This window comes from Megascapheus bottae, chromosome 8 (genome assembly GCF_031878675.1).
Source record: "Megascapheus bottae isolate mThoBot1 chromosome 8, mThoBot2.hap1, whole genome shotgun sequence".
In the NCBI taxonomy this organism is placed as follows: domain Eukaryota; kingdom Metazoa; phylum Chordata; class Mammalia; order Rodentia; family Geomyidae; genus Megascapheus; species Megascapheus bottae.
Genome location: NC_143516.1, coordinates 60465859 through 60491559, shown reverse-complemented (window position 1 = coordinate 60491559; position 25701 = coordinate 60465859). Strand labels below are relative to the sequence as shown.

Genomic DNA, 25701 nt, shown 5'->3' with positions numbered 1-25701 from the left:
ACACACACAAACAAAAAGAAAAAGAAAAAAAGAAAAAAAGAAAGAAAAGGTGGGGGGAGATTCCTCACTGTTCTGAGTTCTTACCCAAGAGATACTAGGGTTGAGAACCAGGAGTTTATAAAGCAGGTGACTGTATCAATATGGATATCGTTTTTATTCAGACTGTACCCAGAGCTGTCACTGTGTTTCTAGGAATGACCACAGTGACAGCAGGATTGTGGGAAAAGAGAGGAGAAAAAAAGAAAAATAGGAAAAAAAAGGAATGAATCATAACATTAGAAAAAAAGTGTAGGTTAAATGGCAAAGAGAAAAATAAGAACATTCATTTAAAAATGCAAATGAAATGGGGTAAAAAAATAAAAAATGGGTATTCTTCAGGTTTCTTTTTTTGGGTGGGGGGGCAGGATAGGAAACTTGTGTCTCCACTAAATTCGGGATCTAAACACTTCACAAAGTCTTTTTCTCTTGTGATTTGGCTTTGTGGTTTTTCAGATGAGATTACTTGTTGGGTAGAACAAAGTTGAAAGATCCGCGGGCGGCTTTGTTTACCAGGTCTGTGGTCGGTGCAGGGGATGGACTTCAGCAGCGCTGGGGTCGGATTTCTGGCTAAGGGATCTCTGGGAAATCCTTTGCCAGTTAGAAAGATGGCGATGTCAGCAACACCTTTCAGGCTCCAATTGCTTTGGCCTGGGTCCTTGCCAGCAGTCAAGATGGCACTGCTCTCAGCTGGTGGAGGAGGGACTCACTCCCAATGCCATTCCAGGAGCAGAAGTGGAAAGTTCTCCTCAGAGGTACATACAAATTGCTGGATTCTCCGGTTCCATGAAGCTGGCAGCTCCATGCACGGCTGGGTGTCGGCTCTGGGCTCACGCAGATCAAACAGGTTTCATCACAGGGAGACAAAGCTAGTTCAACATATGCAAATCAATTAATATAATTCACCACATCAACAGGAGCAAGGACAAAAATCACATGATTGTCTCAATGAATGTAGAAAAGGCATTTGACAAGATCCAACACCCCTTTATGTTAAAAGCTCTGGAGAAACTAGGAATCCATGGAACATTCCTCAATATAATAAAGGCTGTGTATGACAAACCCACAGCTAGTATTATACTTAATGGCCAAAAGCTAAAGCCATTCCCTCTAAAATCAGGAACGAGACAAGGATGCCCACTCTCTCCACTCCTCTTTAACATAGTATTAGAATTCCTAGCCAGTGCAATAAGGCAAGAAGCAAGCATAAAGGGGATCCAAGTAGGGAAAGAGGAAGTAAAACTATCCCTCTTTGCAGATGACATGATTCTGTATTTAAAGAATCCTATAGACTCTACTCCCAAGCTCTTTGAGCTGATTCAAACTTTGGAAGGGTAACAGGGTATAAAATTAATCCTAAAAATCAACTGCCTTCCTCTATGCCAACATTAATAGGAATGAGTCAACGTTCAGGAAAGCAGCTCCTTTTGCAATAGCCTCAAAGAAAATAAAATACCCAGGAATTACTTTAACTAAGAATGTAAAGGACCTTTTAGATGAAAGCTTCAAAATCCTGAAAAAGGAAATTAAAGCAGTACTGAGGAAATGGAAAAACCTCCCATGCTCCTGGATTGGAAGAATCAATATCGTGAAAATGATAATCTTGCCAAGGGCTCTCTACAAATTCAATGCAATACCCATCAATATCCCAATGTCATTCTTTAAAGAAATAGAAGAGGCAATCTAAAATTTCATATGGAATAATAAAAGATCCCATATAGCAAAAACACTTCTTAGCAGAAAGAACAGCGCTGGAGGAATTTCAATTCCAAACTTTAGACTCTATTACAGAGCTATAATTATCAAAACAGCTTGGTACTCGCAGAAGAACAGGCCTGAAGACCAATGGAATAGAACTGAAGACTGAAATATTAAACCACAGACCTATGGCCACCTAATCTTTGACAAGGGAGCCAAAATATAGAATGGAAGAAAGATAGCCTCTTCAACAAGTTGTGCTGGCAGAACTGGTTAAACACCTGCAGAAAACTAAAGTTGGATCCTTCTTTTTAACCCTGCACTAGAATTAACTCCAAATGGATCAGAGACCTGGAGGTAAAACCTGACACACTGAAAACTTTACAAGAAAGAATAGGAGATACACTAGATCTCCTTGACACAGGTTGAAACTTTCTTAATAAGGACCAAGAATCACAACAAATCAGAGAAAGGCTGGATAAGTGGGACTGCATTAAACGGCAGAGCTTTTGTATGGCAAAGGACATAGCTAGTAAATTAAATAGGAAGCCTACAGAATGGAAGAAGATATTCATCAACCATACAATGGAAGAAGGCCTCATATCTAAAATATATCAACAGCTCAAAAAATTGAATCACTCCAAAACTAATCTCCCAAGTAACAACCATCCCATTAAAAGATGGACCAAAGACTTAAAGAGAGTCTTCTCTGAAGAAGAAACAAAAATGGCCTATAGCCACATGAAGAAATGCTCAACATCTCTGGTCATAAAAGAAATGTAAATCAAAACAACACTAAGATTCCACCTCACTCCAGTTAGAATGGCCAGGATCAAGAAAACTAATAACAACAGATCCTGGAGGGGATGTGGCCAGGAGGGATCACTACTGTACTGTTGGTGGGAGTGCAAACTCGTTCAACTACTATGGAAAGCAGTATGGCAGTTCCTCAAAAGACTAAACTAGAGCTCCCCTATGACCCAGCAATTCCACTAGTAGGCATTTACCCAATTATCCAGAAACAAGGACATACTACATCCACCACTACAACAATGTTCATTGCAGCACTATTCACCATAGCAAAAATATGGAACCAACCTCGACGTCCCTCAGTTGATGAGTGGATCAACAAGTTGTGATATTTGTACACAATGGAATTCTATGCTGCTGTCAGAAAGAATGACATTCCCCCATTTGTTAGGAAATGGAAAGACTTAGAAAAGATCATATTAAGTGAAGTAAGCCAGACTCAAAGGAACTTAGTCTCAATGGTTTCCCTCATTTGTCATAATCAGTAGAAACCTTGGGCTCTCTAGCAGAGATTTGTAATAGAGTAAAACCTTGATACAAAAGGCCATATAGTATGATGCTAAATGAAAGGAGCTCTAGGATATAGAAACATAAGCCATATAATGAATGATTGTTGTTCTTAAGGTACTATGTTATCTCTCATCTCTTTTGCTGTCCCTTGGTTATCTCATATTGTTATAGTATCTCACTTTGTTACCTGATATATTGGATATATTTGTATTTGATTATCTGAAATTGGATAGGGAAGGGGGGAAAACACGATGAGGGTTGGGGGTGGGGGGAAGGGAAATGGGGACCAAGACATGTGAAAGTGTATCAATGTATGGGAATTTATGCACCATCTATCTGGCAAATATCATGTAATTCTTCTATTAATTACAGTAAAAATATATGAAAAAAGAGCACAAAAATGTGAGCAAAAGCCTAAGTATCGGCACACATAGAAGTTTCTTTGTTTATAGCATTCCACATTACCATCACTTCTTTTGGTATTTGCTCTTTTGAAATTCATCCATCACATTTTCCCCATGTAATCAAGTCTTGATGTACACAATGCATTTGACAGTATTTGCCTGCCCTACAAACCCACTCTTTCCGTTTGTTACACACATGTTTGTTACACACATCTCTTTAAGGCACCAAGGACCCAAGGACATGAGCTTGCAGACAAGAAGCCAGGTCAGTCGTGCATGGAATTATGCAGTCATCAATTCTGATTAGAGAGGGTGCTCAGCCACGGGGCCGTCAGGCTATGTTATTTGCTCTTGGTCTCCATTATTCCATTTCCCCAAGTACTATGCTTCAATTACCTTTCTCTTGTCTAAAACTGGAGAGCTTTTACTTAATCCTGGTCTTGGAGTTAGTGAGGACTGTCATCATTCTTCGAAACAACATTACCTGGGGGAAATTTGCACTCCACTGGTCCTTAAAGAGTGGAGCATAGCATTTCAAGATGCATTAGGAGCCTGTTCCACGCAGAGAATACTCTGAGCAGCACTCCCTCAGGCATCCTGCATAGACTGTCATTGGAAACAGAATTTGAATTAATGTTATCTTTTAAGTTTTACATTTTGAAAAATAATATATATCCAGAAAATATAGAGAATATATGTGTGTATATAGACATAGATACACAATTTTTATTGATATATCAACAATACAGTATATATATATATATAGTATTCCTATACAGCTGATGATCTATATGTATAGATATAGATACACACTTGTGTGTGTACACATCTACATATATAGTTATCTGTTGATGTGCATACATGCATGCATGCATATTATATATTACACATCTGTGTATATGTATACTATAACATTTAAAGTACATATTTGCCAGTAAGGTGTGTACTGATATATGTATTGTGTGTATGATTTCATATATTATTAAATCCTAGCTTTGTAGAAAGTGCTAGCTCTCAGATGCTGTCTTGGTGTGTGCCTGTAGTCACCCTTTCTCTGTTAGAAAATGCTTTACTAGCAAACATCACTGGAAGCTTTGAAAATTGCTTCTTTGTCTACATAATGAAAAGCTGACTTGATACCTTCAAAACAATAAAAGACACATTCATGTTCTGCATGTGGATACATAATGATTTTTCTCATGTAATGTTTTACTTAGCACACACACATGGGCTAGAGAAAGTGTGCTGAATGTAGAGGCATCTTTATATATGCATATATGTATATGTATGCATGCACACACATAGGTATTTAGTATCTATCTATCTATCTATCTATCTATCTATCTATCTACTGCTGGGATATACATGTGACCAACACTTTACTGTTCATATATATATATATATATATATATATATATATCTTGATTGACATATTGCGCATGTAAACACAGTGCTTGTACCACTTGGATTTCTTTACAAGTCCTGATTCTCCCTGTACTTTTCTGGGTGTCCCTCAAGGAGAAGCTCCGTGACAGCTGAGAGCTTCTGTGACAGCAGGGGGTCCCTGTGTTGGAGGAAGCACTAGGAAAGCTCTAATCTTTATCATCGTGGAACGCATTCTTCATTGCCTAGAATGAGCAATGTAGCTGTTGTAGAATAACTCACCATGTCATATTCTTCTGGATCTAGGATAAGTCATGATGTAATATTCTTTCTAAATTTTACAGATTATAGCAATTGCCTACTAAAAGACAAGAATGCAGAAAAAACTGATGGATCAAATGGAAATAAAAAGATTCAAGAAGAACATTGTTGCCATGCTATAAAGTCCGTTCACATAGGAAATATGAGTGGTTTATATTACTCTCATTTTCTTGAAAGAGGAAGAACATTATTTTATCTAGAGCAAAATGATCCACCTAAATTCAGTGAGGATTTTTCTTTTGCAGCATGCCATATTTTTGGAAGAAGGCATGATCTCTTCAGATAATTTATTATATTTATAATTTTAATGATCAATGATATTTATTATTAAAATATCCAGATAACTGAAACAAGCAATTAAACTTTCATATATAATTTTGCTTGCCAAATTATTATTAAATCAACTCAGCCCATAACATGCTTATTTTAGAATTTATATGGAGGGTGGGCCATATCTAACCAGATGCCTGGAAATAGCAACAAGGGGCTGGGAGTCCTATCGGATTGTCCATGCACTCTGCTGCCTCGCTCCCCCTTCTTTTTGCAGCTTTTGCACTTTGGTGGCCATGTGGGTTCTTCTGGGCACTGGTGCAGCCAGGACTATGAAGGCTTCTCTAGGCCCCTGGCTGCCCCTTCCCCAGACCTGCTGGGCAGAAAGAACCTCTTCCAGGAAGCTAAAACTTAAGATAGAAAGCCAGTCTCAAGAAAAAAAGTATGAACTATCTTTCTATCATTTGTAGCATAAGTATCTGTGGCTACAGGAGGTTGATAGGCCCTTTCATTAGGTGCATATTGGCAATTTATTTTTATACAACTCTATTATCCTTGTTCTTCACCACTAAAACTAGGTCATTTGAAGTAGAACTTTATAATTCTGTGATATGAAATTATAATTATGTGTGTTATTTAAAATAGTTCATAATTCTGACTAATTTTCCATCCCATTAAGCCTACATTTCATTAATGTTTCTATATTTCATTAGTATTTGTATATTTCATTAGTATTTCTATACAAATTTTGGCTTGAAATATATTCATAAAGAAATTAAGTGATGGTTAATGTATCCAGAGTTCTGATCTATATCATCCTTTCTATATTTGAAAATTAAAATGAGAATTATCTGAGATTTTTTAAATTTTGGTGTGTCTATTTAATAATTAACCTCTCCGTTAGAAGTACATATAACTGCAACTGGTAAAATTAAAATAGAAGTTCACATTTATTAGATTATCTGAGATGCTTTATTGTTTATATTAAACTAAACTACAATAACAACCTTTGATCACCCCACAATTATGTATTTTTAACTCCAGGATTATTGAAGTATCTTCCTGGTCACTGGAAGTCAGACTGTAAAATAAGGTTGGAAAAGTTGGAAATAGTGCGCTGAGCTTGTGCTTTGCGCTATTTTCCTCTACTTCAGAAAGATCAATCCTAATATAACTCTGTGAATGTTTGCAGCTGCATATTTTTGAAAGATCACATAAATGTACATTTGGATGTGTAATCATTCTTGCCTATGCCAGAAGTTTACTTGAAATCTCAACTAAGAGAGACTGCTGCCTGGCAAATCTAAAGCTCCAGAGAGAACGTTCTCTACTTATACAAAGGCACCATATTATAGAGGGAAATGGAGTGGGTTGAAAACAGATGCCATTACATGCTTCTTCCTGGTCCACCGGGCTCCAAAGTCTCTTTCAAAAATCTCCGGAAAGACCTGAGAAATATTATGTGAAGTGAAGTAACCAGACCCAGAGAGGCTAAGGATGCCTGCTTTCCCTTATATTCCCAGGCAACATGGGCTATGGTGAATGGAACAGCCAGGAACTTGAATGTCCAAGTGGCTTTACTGAATCCTAACTTGTCACTTTTGAATACATGCCCAATTGTGGAATTCCTGGATCTTAGTTTCATTCTGTGTTTAATTTTTTGAGTACTCTCTAAACTGCCTTCATCTTTACAAACACAGCAAACATCCAATTATTTCTGAAGCTGAATGAAATACTAGAATTTTTATAGCAATCACTGCTGTTTGGGAAATAAACAGAAGCATTCTTTGCAATGAGTCTCCTGTGAAGCCATATCTACATTTCAACATAAAATTCAGCATACAATGCTTCCCTTTATTAATGTGTCAACGTGATATATCAAGGAGATCTCCTATGGATGAGTCTAATAGCAGTTGCTACTGGGTCTGGGACCTTTTTTGGACAATTAAATGATTACATTCAGATAGCTTCTTATCTTGCTCCATTCTTCAGTAATATTTTACTGATTTAGCTTATTTTCCTAAATGCCACTGGCATTGCAGGTAGATTTGCTGTGTTTTCTGGCATTGTTTTTATCTGCAGTTTGATCACTTAAAATTGATATTTTCATCTGTGTTCCCTTCAAGCTAATAATGAAAATGAAGTCTGCAATAAATAGCTGCTATTGCTGGGAAAGAACTTGAGCTGATGCCGTCAGGACAGCTACATGCTGACCCTATGCCATTAAAGTAGAAAATGCAGGAAATTTAGTACAATGATAAGAACTCTTGATTAAAAATAAAAAACAGTGAATTTTATAGGGGAAAATAGTGTACTTAGAGCATGGGGAATGTGTAATATGAATATTATTTTTAATTATTCCTTTTGTATAAAAGAGTCAATGTTCAAGGACGAACACACTGTTAGTAATGTATTTTTATTAACAATATTTTCCAAGGTGATAGGAAAATAATATAAAGGGAATAATTGAAGAATTAGAATAACATGCAATAAATTTGCTTTTTATCAATGTCATAATTTTTTTAATTGAAATATTCTCTTCAGATAGAGAGAAAACAAAAGATTTAAAAAGCAAATGACTATAAAACAAATGCATTCCTTTTGTAAATCTTTTATAATTTTATTAATCAGGAACTTGTCATTTGTTATAGCTCACAGCTGGCTAAGATATATAGCAAAGTCTATTTCTTCAGATCTTTGAGCAGTCACAAGATACCAAGTGTTCTATCTGTTACAGTCATTTCAATTACTAATACACATGACAACCACTCAGAAAGTAATTGAAATAAACTCTACATTCTACAAACCTACTTTCATATCCTCAAAATAGTCAACTTCAAAACAAATGCATTGCCTCATATATATATATATATATATATATATACATGTGTGTGTGTGTGTGTCTTAGAGTTCATAATTTTAGTGTACGACTTCATCCAGGATAATAACATTAGCCTACTAAGCATAATGATAAATCTCTTTCTTACTGTGTTGTGAGTGGTGGTACTGGAGCTTGAACTCAGGGCTGTTGCTCATAAGCCATTTTCCTCAAGGCTGTTACTCTGTTATTGAGCTACAATGTTACTTCTGGCATTTTGGTAGTTATTTAGTTGTAAGAGTCTCCAGGACTTCCCTCCATCCTGAGTAGTTAGAATTAGTTAGGATCCACCATGGCACTATCTAATTTATTCCAACAGTTTAATCATTGAGGACAGTAAACACATAAAGATCTGCAAAAGTGTACATTTCCAAATATTTAAAGCATATATAAATATAGCATAGATGTAAAATTCTGTTTTTAATGTGCATGTTCATTTACGATTAAGATTCTCCTAATTAACAATTTTAACTAGAAAGTTAATTAAAGTTTTAGTTACATAGAAATTAATTAGAATAATTGATTGCACAGAAGACACCAGTAATGCTTGGCGCTGGTGACTCAGACCTACAATCCAAAGCATTGTGCTCAAGACCTCTCTTCTGGAATGGTAGCCACTTCGTACAACTACTTTATATTAACGATTTAAAAAGAAAAGAAAAGAAGCTATCCATTAAACTTAAAACAAATAAAACGTAATGAACACAAAGATGGATATGCAACAGCAAAAAAATTTAAACATACATATATATAAACACTGCATTTTGACATTTAAGTGAATTGTATGTGGACCAATGAAAATAATTAAACAAATCATTAACTGATCAAATACTGCACTTTCAAACACTCAGAGCAATACCAATGCTTCCTTTTCCATCTTAGCCAATTATATAATAGAAAATGTGACACTGACCTTGATTTTAATCTGTCTTTTTATGCGAAGAATACCTGCCTCAGCAGCATTCATTTTGACCATTAATAATGCACAGATACTATTCTAGGCCTTTTGTGGCATTGCGGTTTTAAGGGAACAGATCTTATCAGTAATAGCTTTGATTTTAGTTTTAAAAGTATTTGAAACTCATGTTGTTCTATTGAATACATTCAAGTGTTCATTTCACTTTTATCTTTCCTTTAACTATTTCTACATCTACTTGTTCTGTTTTCATTCAATAATAGTAATTATTCATTTGTGAGAAGTTCATTGTGTGATCTCTTTATCAATAACATTTACAAGTGTTTTAAAATTATCATTGACTTTATTAAAATATATTTTATTCATTTAATTCACATATCAATTTTTCAAGAATCTTAAACCACTCTAGATTTTGTAATAATTAATATTTTTGATAGTGTTTAGTGCTTTTCTTTATTCTTTTCTACTTTATGTTCTTTCTTTTTCTTTTCTTTCTGCTATGTGTGTGTGTGTGTGTATGTGATTTAAACTCAAACCTGGGCATTATCCCTTAACATTTGGTTCGAGGTCGGATTATGTCAATTGAGCCACAGCTCTGTTTTTATTCTCAGATCTTAGCCTTCTAAGTAATAGGGATTACAAGTATGAACCAAACTCATCAGCATGGGGAATTCTTTTTTCTAATTTTATTTTATTGTTGAATGATGTATAGAGGGGTTATAATTCCATTCATTGGGTAGGGGTACATTGATACACCTTTCCATGCTTTTCTCCCATTTTGTCACCTCCCACCTCTTACCAATCATTATGTTTTTCCTCTTCCCTTCCTAATTTCAAATGAAAAATGAATGTATATACAATATACCAGGTACCAAAGTCAACACTGGTAGAATTGGCTACACAACTGTAGAAAATTAAGTTGGATCCCTCTGTGTCTGCCTGCACCACAATTAATTCCAAATGGATCAAAGTCTTTGAGGAGAAAGCAAACAGTCTAAAAATTTACAGGAAGAAATAAGAGATATACTAGGGTTCCTTGGCCCAGGCTGAAACTTTCTTAATAAATGTCCAGAAACATAACAAATCAAAGAAAGGTTGGACAAATGGGACTTCATTAAACTGCAGAGCTTCTGTAGGGCAAAGGACATAGCTGGCAAGTTAAATAGAAAGCCCACAGAGTGGGAGAAGATCTTCACTAACCATACAACAGACAAAGGCCTCATATCTAAAATATATCAACAGCTCAAAAAAATTGAATCACTCCCAAATTAATCTCCAAAGAAACAACCATCCTATTAAAAGATGGGCCAAAGTCTTAGAGAGACTTCTCTTAAGAAGAAATAAGAATGGCCTATAGATACATGAAGAAATGCTCCACATCTCTGGCCATAAAAGAAATGCAAATCAAAACAACTCTGAAATTCCACCTCACTCCAGTTAGAATGGCCATGATGAAGAAATCTAATAACAACAGATGCTGGTGGGGATGTGGCCAGAAGGGATCACTACTACACTGTTGGTGGGAGTGCAAACTCTTTCAACCACTATGGAAAACAGTATGGCAGTTCCTCAAAAGACTAAACATAGAACGCCCCATGACCCAGCAATTCCATTCCTGAGCATTTACCCAAATGTCCAGAAACAATGGCATACTAAATCCACTAGCACAACAGTGTACATCGCAGCACTATTTACCATAGCTAAGATGTGGAACCAACCCTGATGCCCCTCAGTATGTGAATGGTTCGAAAGAATACTTTAATAAAGTCACTTTTTTGTTTAACGGTGTTATACAGAGGGCTACATTCACATACATCAGGTAATAAGTACATTTACTCTCACACAGTATCATGTGTCCCTCATTCTCTCCCATTCCCTTACTCACATCTCCTCCCAGGAGTTGTAAAGTTTTCACTCATCCATGTCCAGTGCACTCCACTGCTGTACATTTTTACCCTTTCTCCTCCGGTTTTGGATCCTTTCCCTCCCACAGATGTGTGCATGAATACACAACATACAAGGTAAAGAATACATAGCCATCAGAAAAACAAATTAAGAAAAATTCCTTTGTTTCTGTATCTTTGAAGTTTGTTATATTACGTATATCATTTTATATAAATATGAGGAAGCGCTTTGGTATTGCCCCTTTGACTCACCTAAGACTATTCTCCTTTGGTCTCAGTTTATGTGAGTATCTAGAATCATGCATAATTTGTCACATCCCAGTGTGATGTAGAACTAACTTCTGCATGTCAGGAAGAATGTGTGCCATTTGTGTCTCTGATGTTGTCTTGACTCATTTGATAAGATTTGTTCTAGTCAGCATAGAGAATACTTTTAATTGCCTAATTATGAAGCAGTAAGGTTTGGTGACTCTGTAGCACATCGTAAAATATGGAAATAACCAGTATTTCTAACCCTAATTATATTGAAACAACTAGCATTTCTAACTTTATGAAAATAATCAGCATTTTCTTGTCACTCCTGGGCCTGGGCACTATCCCTGAGCTCCTCAGCTCAAGATCATCGCTTTACCACTTTGAGCCACAGCACCGATTCTCTGGTGGTTAATGGGAAATAAGAGTCTCACCGACTTTAGGGCCCAGGCTATCTATGAACCACGATCATCAGATCTCACCCTCCTGTGTAGCTAGAATTATAGGTATGAGCCACTGGTGCCGAGCTTAATATCAGTATTTCTAACCGTAACCTAGAATATTTCTACAGCAAAGGGCATATAATCCCTAATTAGAAGAAACACAGGGAAATGCCCTAAAAAGCAAAGTGGCAGTGCATTTTCTAAGTCTGGCTTGCAGTGTACATTCTGCACATGTGTTTGCAGTGTGTGACCTCCCTGTGAGGATCAGAACAATGCTTTCCACCCTATATCCTACCAGCCATAGAAAACCCCGTCAGGCCTTGCTTTTGTTCAAGCTCTCTCTGACTTTAATGCATTCTTCACATACAACGAATAAAAAAGCGCACATCTTTTGCTCTCTTGCCTCTTTCCCTCCTTTGGGCTAGCTTTGTACTCCAGTTTAGGTTTTGTCAGCATTTTTGAAGCTTCTGTAGATTAGAAGTCCCTCAAGAACTTCTCCAGTGGCAAGGAAAGCCAATTGCCTTCTCCTCATTAGAATGGTCATGAGTTTTACTTCCACTCAACAGCTTTGGGTAAGTGGTTTATGTAATATAACAGTAGACCTTTGAAAATTAGGAATGACAAAAGTGTGAAAAGATTGCATAATAGCAGCAAAAGCAATGTGTTTATTTGTTCATATGTTTGTGTTGGTGCTGGGGTTTGAGCTCAGAGCTTGGCACTTCCACTTGGCTTTGTTTCACTCAAGGTGGTGCTCTATCTATCCAGCCATATCTCCACTTGCAGTTGTTTGCTGGATACTTCCTGATGACAGTCACAGAGACGGTTCTGTTGCTTGAGGTGGCCTCAGACTTTAGTCCTCATTGATCAGCATTTGGAGTGGCTTGGATTACAGGCTGGAGTCAGGGGCACCCAGGCCTATCTGCTCTTCAGTGGAAAACCTGAAAATACTCACCTCCACCTTTGAGGTATGGAGTCCTTTGCTGGTTATGCAGGCGCCTGGCACACAGCAGCTCCACAGAACTTTATTCTCCCCTGTGGCTCTAATCTGGTGCCACTGATCAAGGTCTCTGCATCCTCATCTCTTCCCATCTCCTGGTCCTCAGGCAAACACCCATCTCCCCTTCTAGGACACGAACCATGGGAGTTTGAAAATATGACTGAGAACATAGTATCGCCATTCAGAACACTGTGCTGTGAGGAGCTCCACATTCTGCATCTGAATATATTTTTGTTTAATGTTGAGGCTTAGTAAGGCTCAATAAGTGCATAGTGTATCTCATTTGAGGAAGGGAAGAGGAGTCAGAAACATTGAAATGAGGGTGAACCAGTGCAACAGCCAAACTCACGGGACACTGTTTACATGATACTTACATCTTGGGGCGGGGGGGGGGGGGGGGAGAGGGTAGAGCAGAGGGAAAGCAGGAGAAAATGGGGGAGGGGGCAACACTTTTCAGCTAGACATGTACTCATTACTTGACTTATGGAACTGTGTACCTTCTGTACATCACCTTTACAATATAGTTAAATTAAAAAGAAATGTATCAAAATATCTTGCAAGTTATGTCTTAGTTATATATGTTGATTTTGATGTATTTCTATAGATATGCATATATGTACATTTAGGCATACATGTATATATGTATGCATCCTTAAATGTATATGCACATATGCACATATGTATATATGCACATACATACATATATATATATATTTGCATGTCTCTCTGTACATCTGTCAGTTCTTCCATCTACTGGCATTGCCAGTCTTGTAGCATCTTCCACCTTCTTTATTTCACAAGGCTCAAAGAACGTAATAGGTGGCTTTCACAATTTAAATACCCAGAGTTTCCCAGATGCTGTGTTTGGATCCGAGCTGTGGACTTCCTCATTCCTTCTCCCTGTTAGCAGGCATAGGACCCAGAATGGTTTCTGAGGAGCTGGGAATGAGGAGAATTGACCCTCTCACAAGAGCCCCTTCTGAGGCAAGGCCTGCTGTCAGAACTGGGGTGGGATCACAGAATCAGTCCAGCAGTCCATCAGTCCGTCAGTCCCTCAGTCCAGCAGTCCAGCAGCCTAGCAATCCCTAGCTGTTCAGTCTAGCTGTTCAGCTAGAAGTTTGTCGGGGCTCTGATTTGTCCTCACAACCCCCCGCTGCCCCCGCTGCCCAGCCCTCTTCCCCAGCCCCAATGTCCTCTCGTGATTCAGCTCCTCCAACAGGCGATGCTGAAGATGTCCCCTAACAATACCTGCGCTCCACGAGTCCATGGCTTGACGCTGTCCTCCCAGGGCAGGCCCGGTGCCAAGCGTGGGGTTTGGGGGGCAACCGCGGTGGAGGCGCGTTCAGCCTCCTTCTCTTCAGTCCCTGGGCTTCGGTCCTGGCCAGCCCAGCATCCACGTCCAGTCAGGCTCCAGGCCCGTTAAAGGAAAGAAAGGCCAAAGACAGTCGTTTCTCTTCACCATGCGAGACAGCTCGGAATCTCTGTTGGTTATAACTATTTTAAATCCGTAACATACAGCACACTAGAAAATAGAGCCGAAATGGTGACTTAGGAAAGACCTGGGCTCGTGGAGAGCCTGGGCAGCAAGGCAACGGCTCCCGAGGCAGCACAGGGCTAAATTCGTGCCATACCTTGTTTGCATAATTACAAGATCATTTGCTAAATGTTGTCTTTCAAGAAGAAAAAGCGTTGTGTGCGGGAATTTAATTAGTGATCTGGCAAACACAAAACATTCCATATTGGGCACTAATTGTATGCACATCTGGGATTTTTTCCAAAATCTAGATTTCTAAAGGTCAAGAGTTTATATTAAAGTGTTCTAAAATAATCAACTTGTTATAAAGAGGATGAGCAGGTTTTGAGTAGAAGTGTAAATTTATACCCTAAGGGGAGTAGGCATATATATTTATCTTCTACAAGAAATAGCCGCATGGGTATTTTCTCATTTAGGCTGTGCAAGTTTGCATGCAAGTGAGGATTGCAAAGTAAAAGGCCGAAAAAAATGGTAGGAGAATCCTCTAATCCAGCTTCCCCTGATTTATTTTGTAAGACTGTTTGTTGTTTACAATTCTTACATCATTACAACCCTCCCCTGAATACACCATACTTTAGTAAGAATGATAGATGACCTTATATAAACATATATGTAGATAGATGGATAGATAGATAGACAGACAGACAGACAGATAGATAGATTTACCTAAAAGCATGAGAGAAAACACACATACTTTGGTCTTCTGGGCCAAATTCTTTCCACGTTCATCCATTGTCTGGAATCTGTGTGTTATCTGAAGGGCGTCCGGGTTGTTTCCTTACTTTGGCTCAGGCAAACAGAGCAGTGAGGAATGTGGTCATGCGAGTGTTTTCTACTGAATCCTCACAGGCAAATTATTCCATATCTTCCTGTGGAAAGGGAGTTGGGTCCTGTGAGGGCAAGGTGGAGGGAGGTGCGTGACATTGATGATAATTGCCTTGTTCTCATTAATTGACGTGTTGAAGTGAAACTTGTGAAGAAACACTTCAAGATAATATGAATGTAAACAATATAGATACTCACCATCCACTTCCTCAGTAAAGCATCACAAAGGACTTCCTTCTCGCTTGCTTGCCTGCCTTCCTTCCTTCCTTCCTTCCTTCCTTCCTTCCTTCCTTCCTTCCTTCCTTCTCTCTCTCTCTCTCTCTCTCTCTCTCTCTCTCTCTCTCTCTCTCTCTCTCTCTCTCCTCCCTCCCTCCCTCCCTCCCTCCCTCCCTCCCTCCCTCCCTCCCTCCCTCCCTCCCTCCCTCTCTCTCTCTCTCTCTCTCTCTCTCTCTCTCTCTCTCTCTCTCTCTCTCTCTCTCTCTCTCTCTCTCTTGTCTTATGTCAGTTGTGAGCCTTGAATTGTGGGGCTTGGGCACTTTCCCTGAGCTTTTCAGCTCAAGGCTAGCACTCTACCATTTGAGCCACAGCGCCACTTCCAGTTTTCTGGTGGTTCATTGGAGATAAGAATCTCACAGACTTTAGTGCCTAGACTAGCTTTGAATTGTGGTCTTCAGATCTCAGACTCCTGAGTAGATAGGATGACAGATATGAGCCAATAAACCCGAGCAAAGTTTCTGAACTTGTTTCAGCTAAACAGGACTATCAAATACATCGTGCCTTTTGAGTCCTTATTACATAAGGGGATATGCTGCTTCTCCTTTGCTCATCTTCCCCTCATTACAAGTGTTGGGGGAATTCGAACTTCTGGGGGGAATTCACCTGCATGAACACCACACAATTACATCTGGACAACATAATGTTCATTAAACAACTACAGAATATTTCAAATTCTGTGTTCATTATTGACCTGTTGTAGTGGAAAAGAAATCAACGAACCATCTAACAAATTAGAATTCATAAAAACACAATAAAACAGATTAAAACTTTGACCATGACTTTTAAATCACATTAAATATTCAACAGCTTGAGAAGAAAGAAAAATATTTTTACAGGTTATCAGTTCCTAATTTTTAGTTCAAATAGTGTACAATGTCTTTTTTAAGAAATCTAGAATCTGTCTTGATGGATAAGTGCTATTCCCGTGAGACGAGAAATGTAATCTTTGCCATACAGCAGTGGCTCTTACATATAATCTTATCTTCTCAGAATGCTGAGCCCTGTAGGTTCTTGGTTTGAAGCCAAGCAGAACAAGAAAAGTTTTCAAGAGCCTATAAAAACAGATTAGACAGGAAATACAAATTGACATCTTTTCGAACATGGTGTTAGGAAAACATAAATGTATCCTTTTATTCTATTCTACATATAATTACTGCTTCACATGAGATGTCTACTAATTTGGGGAGATACTCCTTTTTATAAAAAGCAAGCATGTAAATGTTTTCTGGAACATTTTTTAATATGAAGCAATGAAACCAACGTTTACGAAGCCTCCTGGAAATTATGTGCTCAAATATCCTTGCAACATTTGAAGTACTAATCTAAATGTCCATACAAATTTTTCAAAGATATCATCACTGCCATTTTTGGAATTTATCTTTTTGAAATTGCCTCCAAATCCTTCAACATATTACTTTAAATACAAACTAGGAAAATATTTTCCATTATAAGGTGAAAATCCAAATAACTTTTAAAATTGAGTTTGCTCTGCAAAATCAACCTCTGACTGGATAATACTTTATTATTCTTTTTTTTAACTTAAAGTTTGGTAGGAACTTTAAAGTCACAACATTATTTTCTTTCCATGGAGTCTCTGTGTATCTTTTTATAAGACAAAAATAGTTAAAATTGCCACGTACAATTACATTCATGTAATAATCATTTCAAACAAAAGATTTTGTTTTGAATCCCCAATAATGTAAATTTAAATACTTAAGTATTTACTATAAGTAAAGGCATAGGAAAACTATTAGAATATTGCATAACCAACAGGAACTTTTTGAAGAAAGTTTTGGGGTCTCAACAACTCAAAATGAAAATTGACAAATGGGATTGCATCTAAGATATATGTGTATGACAAAGACATACGTAACCAGTAGCAACAGCCTGCAGGAGTGGAGAGGCCTTTGCTAGCTCTAAGTCACATCATGGCCTGACAGTTCCACAAGCAAACCCTTAATTAATCAACATCCAATTATTGCTGGGCAAATGAACTGAACAGAGAATTCACAAACTAGAAGTAAAAATGGTTATAGAAACATGAAGAAATGCTCAACATCACTGGGCAATGAAGAAAATGGAAATCGAAACAGCACTGAGATTCCAGCTAACCCCAGTTAGATGGACAATCATAATGAACACAAACAACAGATACAGGTGGAGGTGGGTCCAAAGGGGAATCCTATGACATGGTTATTGGGAATGTAAACTTGTCCAGTCACTCTGGGAAGTAGGATGGAAATTCCTCAACAGGCTAAACATAGAACTTCCCTGTGATCCAGTAGTACCAAACTTAAGCATTTTTCCAAAAGTTCAAAAGGCAAGATACTGTAAAGTCACTAGCATAGCCGTGTTTATTGTGATGTTATTTACCATAGCCAGGGTATGGAATCAGCCAGGTACCCCTCAATGGACAAAAGAGCCCTGACAATATAGTATATATACCCAATAGAATTTTATTCATCCAACTGAAAAAAAAAAGGCTGTATCATTTTCAAAGTAATGGGTGGACCTGAAAAATTTATTAAGTAAATTAGGCCCCCCAAAACAAAGACATATGTTTTATCTCTTATGTGGAAGCCATAAATGATATATAAATGTTCAAATAAACACATGTGAGGCTGCAAGCAAATACTCACAATTGTAGTAGCAGAAGTGAGGTATTAGCTTTAGCTTTTGCATCAGAATTCCAATGGTGTAATTCATTAGAAAAACTCATAGACCAACCAAATGAATATAGAAGTCTGGACCCTGAAAGGGGAGGGCCAGGGGAATGGAGAGAGGAGGGAAAGGGAATGAAGCCAGGATACTCAATGAACACACATGAAGGAGCCAGCAAGCCTAAGGGAAGGATAGGGCTGGAAGAGATGGTGAGAACAATGAGGGGGGGGAAGTGAGGGTGACACTGATTAAGAAATTGTTGTCCTTAATGTACTATGTTGTCTCTCATCTCCTTTGCTATCCCTTGGTTATCTCATATTGGTATAGTATCTCACTTTGTTACCTGATATATTGAATTTATTTGTATTTGGATATTTGAAATTTGATAGGGAAGGGGGGAAAACCAAGACGGGAGGGAGGTGTGGGGGGGAGGGAAATGGGTACCAAGACATGTGAAAGGGTATCAATGTATGTGAATTAATGCACCTTCTATCTGGCAAATATCATGTAACCCTTTTACTAATTACAATAAAAAAGAAAAAAAATAACAAAACAATAAAAAAGATGCATGTCCTCATAAACTCACACAGTGAATTAAAATGCTTCTGTATGTCTATTCAAAGATGAAATACAGCTTTTAAATAATAAAAAGAGAAAAAAAAACTAATTGTTATATTTTCTGGTATTTTTATGTTGAAAGTGTCTTACTGTGATTCAGCCGCTGTGAATTCTGTCTTCTTTTCTTGAGGCAACAGTAGACACATATTCGATATGTTTTCTTATTTGCATTTGTTCTTGTTAATGTCAGACTATCAGAATGACCTAGCCAATTCTGAAACCAAAGTTTTATTAAAGTAAGAATAACTTGGCTCTTGTGGTGTCTGTACAATGTGTGGCTTTCAGGCTTGCTTTAAAAATGTATCTTCAGGTTCATTTCAATAAGAATTTCAATGTATTTAACTTATTTTTCTAGTAGTTTTGTCTGAGGTTTTATGTAAGTGAATGTAACTGGAATATAACTGTGAAATTAGACTGTATCCCATGTCATACATGGTATTTGAAATATTTTCTGTTCTAATATAATGATCTAGGTTGTCCATTTATGAAACAAGTAACAAGTACATTCTTCTGAAGCAAGAATGATAGGATGTTAATTTATTTCATGACAGGGTTTGTTGTTTTAGTATCTAAGACTCAACTCAGAGCCTCTTCAGCAATGGAGCCATCACGACTGTCCTTAGTTTATTTTTTGCTCTGAGAAAGAATTTTCCTAACTTTGCTGAGCTTTCGCTGATATTACAATCCTTCTCTCTTTTTCTCTCAAGTAGCTGGGACTGTAGGCGTGTAGCACAATATTCAGCATGAGGTAAAATTGTGATAGAATTAATATACCATGTGATATTATGGTAAGTGCTCTTTTGAATCTTGAATATGAATACATAAAATGAAAACATTGAGGTAGAAAATCAAAAATCATGATAATATTCAGCCCCAAATACTGTTATTTTTCTAGTCTCCTTACCTGCACTTCAAATGGCACTTAAGATAATCATATAAACATGTCATTGAGTGGAGATGAACAGTATTATTAATGTAAATTAACCTCCTGAACCTAAGTGATTTTACTTTAAATCTATATTATGGTTAAGTGTTTAGAGCCAGCACGGATGTTAAAGAGCAATTAATTCAAGCCATTTTCTGGTAGTTGTGAAACTCTTAAGTCATTTAATGCAATTTTTCAAGGTCATCAAATTAGTCTGTTTGTGGCAGGCGTTAGATGAGGCCCTGAGATACTCAAAGCCCTGGCCTTGGAAAGAGAGCTCCACTCTGGTTCTTCTCTCACCTCTCAAGAAATGCTTTTCTGATGGTTTGAGTTTCCTCCTTCATTAAATCTCCCTTTACCCCATCTCACCAAGAGGAGAACCTGGGTCTGTACTGAGCAAGTAGCCTGGCTGCACCTCTGTCAATAGACATTGCAAAACGAAGTGACACCCAGGCCTCGGGACCTTAGGCCGGAAACCCTAGCTGCCTAAGAGGCTGAGATCTGGGGATAGAGGATGGGTAGATAAATCTGAGAGACTTGTTTTGCCAGTGAATCAGCAAAAAGCTTGAATTGAACCTATGGTTTAAGTAGTAGAGTACCATCCTTGAGGGGAAAAGCCAAGCAAAACCCAGAGTGGAGAGCAACGCCAGCACACACCACAGTCATTCTTTCCTGTCACTCTCAGAACACAAGTAATAAAACCAGGTAAGTCATAACCAATCTATTAACTAACGTTAATCTATAACTTGGGACATTTTTAAGCAAATATTAGTTATCGATTAACGTTAGTTAATAGATTGGTTATGACATATAGATTAATTTCTACATGATTTAGCACATGTGTTGTTTCCTGTTTTGCTATTTATTTTATTTTCATTATTTCTGTTGTTTGTTTAAAATTGCAGATTAACCTTAAACCTTTGGGTTTCTATGATTAACTTTTCAGAAAAATGATAGAACTAATATATTGCATTTCATTCTAATGTCTCTTGTTCCTGACATTTGGAATAATGCAAATACTCAAAAATTAAGTATTATTTAATGTTATATCAGTATTTATATGTAATGTAAGACCATTTTCATTTCCTAGGTTTATCTTAAACTTTAGCAAGTTTATTGTGTTGATATTTTGATTTATTACTTTTAATTTTATTTTTTATTAAGTGATGGTCATATTGTATATATTCCTCAAGTATTTTCAAGTTGGTGAAATAAATCTGAAGTTAATTTGTTGTTGTATATAAGATTTCTTTGAGCAGAGCGCGGTGGCTCACACCTGTAATCCTGGTTACTCAGGAGGCTGAAATCTGAGGATTGAGGTTCAAAGCCAGCCCTGGCACTAAAGACCCTGAGACCTTTATTTCCAACTAACCACTAGAAAATCAGAAGTTGCGCCGTGGCTCCAGGAGTAGGTCAGTAGCCTTGAGCTGAAGGGCTCAAGGACAATGCCCAGGCCCAAAGTTCAAGCCCGAGGACTCAAAAAAAAAAAGAAAGAAAGAAAGAAAGATTTTGTTTTGTATACATGTGAATGTGAAATGAAATACATTGAGGGCCCGAGTGAGGCAGGGTAAGATGGAGGGGATAGGGGTACACTGAAGAAGCAGACTTGTTGAAACCCCATGTACAGCTACTCATCAGTAATATCATATTAAAAAATAATATCATTTTGCCTATGACTCACTGAAATAATATGTTAAATATCTAAGAAATTCTTACAACATAACTAAATTAGAAAACACTGATAATTACAAGGTCCTGAGCAAATAGAGCAATAATACCTAGAGGATATTGCAGAAATAATTTTATGTTTAATACCTGCTACACACATGCCTCATGATATATTTGTGCTGTGCCCACAATATAATTTTTTTTAATTAATTAATTAATTGATTACTTTTTGTGGATCATGGGGCTTGAATTCCAGGCCTGGGTGCTGTCCCTGAGCTTTTCAGCTCAAGGCTACCATCCTACCCTTGAGCCAAGCCCCACTTCCCCTTTTCTAGTGGTTAACTGGAGATAAGAGTCACAGGTCCTTTTGTGGCCCGGCTGGCTTTGAACTATGATCCTCAGATCTCAGCCTATTGAGTAGCTAGGATTACAGGCGTGAGCCACTCAATATAGTCTCTTTAAAAGACTTGGACCCAATGTGCTTTACTAAGTAAGAAAGTAAAAATTTCTCTGACATATGCCAGTGATTATCCATGAACGTGATTGCAATCACACCCATGTGACCCCCAACAAGAATGAGATTTTGTCCTGCCAAGGAATTCTTTTCAATGCATTCTGTCTTACATTGATCAATATGCCTGGTCCTCACAAACTTGGATATTGAATTGGAGCCCCTTTTATTACTACTTAAAAGTAATAAAAATTATATATGGTTATATGTATATAATCTCCCTTCTAAAATAAATGTCTTCTATTTACAAAAGGAAATGAATTTTGAAATTGCAATTAGTGTAATAAAGTAAATACAGATATAAGCATTATATGACACTGTTGCTGTGATAAATGGCTTTTAAATTGAAAATATTCAGTGACAGGGACTTTAGTATTTTGATAAATGATGGTGATCTGTGAATATTATTTCTATTTAAATGTGTTATTATTTTTGTGTTGTTGGTGTTGGTTGTGGGGTTTAAACTTGGGGCCTGGGAACTATCCCTGAACATTTTTTTACCCAAGGATAGTGCTGTATTACTTTAAGCCACCACTACTGTTTTTTAGTGATAAAATGGAGATAAAAGTTTCAAAGTCTTTCTTTTTTTCATATATTTTATTGTAATTAATAGAAGGGTTACATTATATTCACCAGACAGAAGGTGCATTACTTCACAAACATTGATACCCTTTCTCATGTCTTGGTCCCCATTTCCCTCCCCCCATCCCCGCCCCTCATCTTGTTTTCCCCCCTCCCTATCCGATTTCAAATAATCAAATACACATATATACAATATATCAGATAACAAGGTGAAATACTGTAACAATTAGGCTGGCTTTGAACCATGATCCACAAGTCTCAGACTCCTGAGTAACTGGGATGACAGGCGTGAGCCACCAGCAACAGACAACAGTTGAAAATTCTATCAAGTCAAATAAAGTTTACCTTGGGAATATAAATTGGAAACAAACTGTTTATGAAGTTATTACAGGTTATGCTATTGTATAAATGATTGAAGATGATCTTGATTTTGAAAAGAGAGAAGCAGGAATCTATTGGATAAAAATCTGCAAGTTTAAGGTTTGGTCTCATTTTAAGTTATTGTGATTAGCATCTTTGGTCTTCATTTACAAAAGCCTATTTTTTTCTAAACATAGAACAAAGCAAAGATAACTGCTGTGCTGGATAGCATGAAGCTTAATGCTAAGCTCTCCATACTTTGAATATGAGGTTGTCCCATTAATACCACTGTATTTAGTAACTATCAAATGCATTCAGAAGTTGTGAACATTGCTGGAGAGAAAGGCTATCATCTTAAGGGTACTGTGTAATAGCTCCATGAAATTAAAAACCTTACAAGCTAATTTGACAAGCAATATCAAAAGGTTATATCCATAAAAAGTTATTTAGGTATTATGAATTAAGGACCTATCCCAGGTAGCAATGTTCGATTCTACATAAAAGCTTTTTATGTTTTGATATCTAAAATTAAATGATGAAAAATCTTATGTCTTTAACCTATAATGTTTGAGAACTTGGGTTTAAATATATGACTCATACATTGGCTTCTTCTCAACTAAACCAATTCAAAAAAAAACTATATGAGAGATAATGATGTGCACATAAGCTAAGCTTCAACTCATACTTCAGTTAAAACTTAATTCTATAAATGTGTCTCATTTTAATGAAGCTTACTGTAATTAATTTTGTTATACATCTGGATAATGTGATAAAATGTACCTTAGAATTGTTTAAGTGAATTAAGTCATGACTAATATATCTTTTTAAACTAAAATTTAAGAAAGCAAGGTTGGCTTTCCATGGCAAAATAAAGGGCAATCAATAAAAGATTTAGGGCAATAGACAAAAGAACCCAACCCTGAGAATAAACACGGATTAGTTGAGTCAAGATTAACCATAAAGCCAGGCACTGGTGGCTTGTGCCTGTCTAGTACTCAGGAAGCTGAGATGTAAGGATTGAGTTTTGAAGGCAGCCCTGGCAGGAAAGCCTGAAAGAGTCTATCTCCAATTAGGCAGCAGAAAGCCAAAGGAGAAGTGTGGGTCAAGTGTTAAATTAGTATATAATGATTGATTACACAAGTGCTTGTGCATATTTAATGATATTTGAAACAACACTTTTAGCCATTTTAAAAGTAATATGCTGTTAAAAATCACATTGCAATCAATGCTTGGACAGATTCTGTTTCTGGATCACTAGATTCCTTACATTAGCTGGATTATTTTGGATTCTTTGAACTGTGTAACATTTTTACAAGTGTCATTACTTAAAGTATGTTAAAATGCCCATTCTGTATTTTACAATATGTCTGTTTATGTATGTATAAGATCATGATTCTATGTTTGGAAACCTGTCCTATAAAAATACTCCAGAGGTATACCTGACGATCAAGCCATCTACGCGCGCACGCGCGCATGTGTGTGTGTGTGTGTGTGTGTGTATGTGTGTGTGTGTGTAGGCTTTTGTTTTGATTGGAGAAAATGAGAAAATGATAATGCCTCAGATTCAAAGACACAGTTGTAATATTTCCTAAAGGGTTATATATATAATCGATGTGTACAATTAAACACACACCAATAACAAATGTTATCATTTTTAGGACACTGCTTTTACTCTATCCTTTCTCTCTTCCCTTTTCTCTGTCTGTCTCTATATACACACCTCCCACAGTTTGTGTTTCTGAAATTCGAAGCTGTAATGTACTTATTCTCCTCAATTTAATGCTTAATTCTTATGAAAACAACAATCTGTTTACTTCCATTTTCTCAGAAAAAAATATCTATGGTAAAGGGAAAATGTGCTGTTTTCTGTCATACTGCATTGTCTAGCCTGTAATTTTTGGTTTGAAATTTCCTGCTTTCCCGATGGTTCTCATGGCAACTTCCACACAGTTACAAAATAGGGATCTGCAAAGCTCTGAATTGCATGCGGGTGGAAAATATACCGCACACCTGTGTGCAGTGGTAGGTATGATTTGTAATTCTAGCTCACCTGCTCTGTTTTCTATGATTGTGTAGGCAGGCGTGGATTCATATGCCTGTCATTGACTCCATTTCCCCAGAAAGCCTGGCATGTTGAGTTTTTGTAATTACAAAATCTTGTTCTATTGACTTACTCCACACTAACATATGTCTGTATATTCACAAAGTTGTCTGTAAATGGTATACTAGTATGATTTTTAAAAAGTAGTATGTTATTATTGAACACTTGCATGTCCCATGCTGTGTGAATTTTCTTAGGTTGTGTGTGTGTGTGTGTGTGTGTGTGTGTGTGTGTGGCTAAAATTGTTACAATTGGGTGTTCACTTAGGGGAAGAGCCCAGACTGGTGGTATCTCTAAAGAAGAATTGAACTCCCACCCCCAACACACACACACGCACACACACACAGTGGAAAAATCAGCAATTATTCTTTTTAAAATTCTTTTACAATTATTGTTGTAGAGATAATATACAGCAGGGTTACCTTCCACATAGATGTCAGGTAATAAGAATACCTCCTTTCAGTGTCATCTGTTCCCCATTCTTTCCCAGTTCTCCCCATCTCCACCCACGGGGTGCATAGTTCACTTCTGCCAGTGTCCAGTGTGCTCTACTGCTGCACTTTTCACCTCATTCCTCCCACTCTGTGCCCTCCCACTTCACCCTCGTTCCTCCTACTCTGTGACCTCTCCCGCCCTCCTCCAGAGGAAAAATTAGCATTTCAACATAGCTAGAGAAGTCACTGATCAGGGGTTCTTTTCAATGTGATGTAATACCGCTTATGAAGCTGTTCTTTGAGTTGCTGGGGTTCTGGGAATTTATTTAGAACATTTGTTTCATCCTGTGCCCAGGAGCTCTGTGCTTCTCCCTAGCCCTTTCC

General features: G+C 37.3%; 1 long non-coding RNA gene across 4 annotated transcripts; it reads right to left on the bottom strand.

The window, feature by feature from the left end:
- LOC150060014 (uncharacterized) lies at nt 1–25385 on the bottom strand. 4 transcript variants are annotated; one of them, XR_016536422.1, is made up of 7 exons: nt 25306–25379; nt 18097–18208; nt 16428–16509; nt 15023–15246; nt 14071–14344; nt 12778–12948; nt 1–905 (listed from the first exon to the last, which is right to left on the bottom strand). It is a non-coding gene; the product is annotated as an uncharacterized LOC150060014 (long non-coding RNA). The 4 variants fall into 4 exon arrangements; XR_016536424.1 differs by having other exon boundaries at nt 15051–15246; XR_016536425.1 differs by lacking the exon at nt 18097–18208.
- Between the last annotated feature and the right edge of the window lie 316 nt (nt 25386–25701).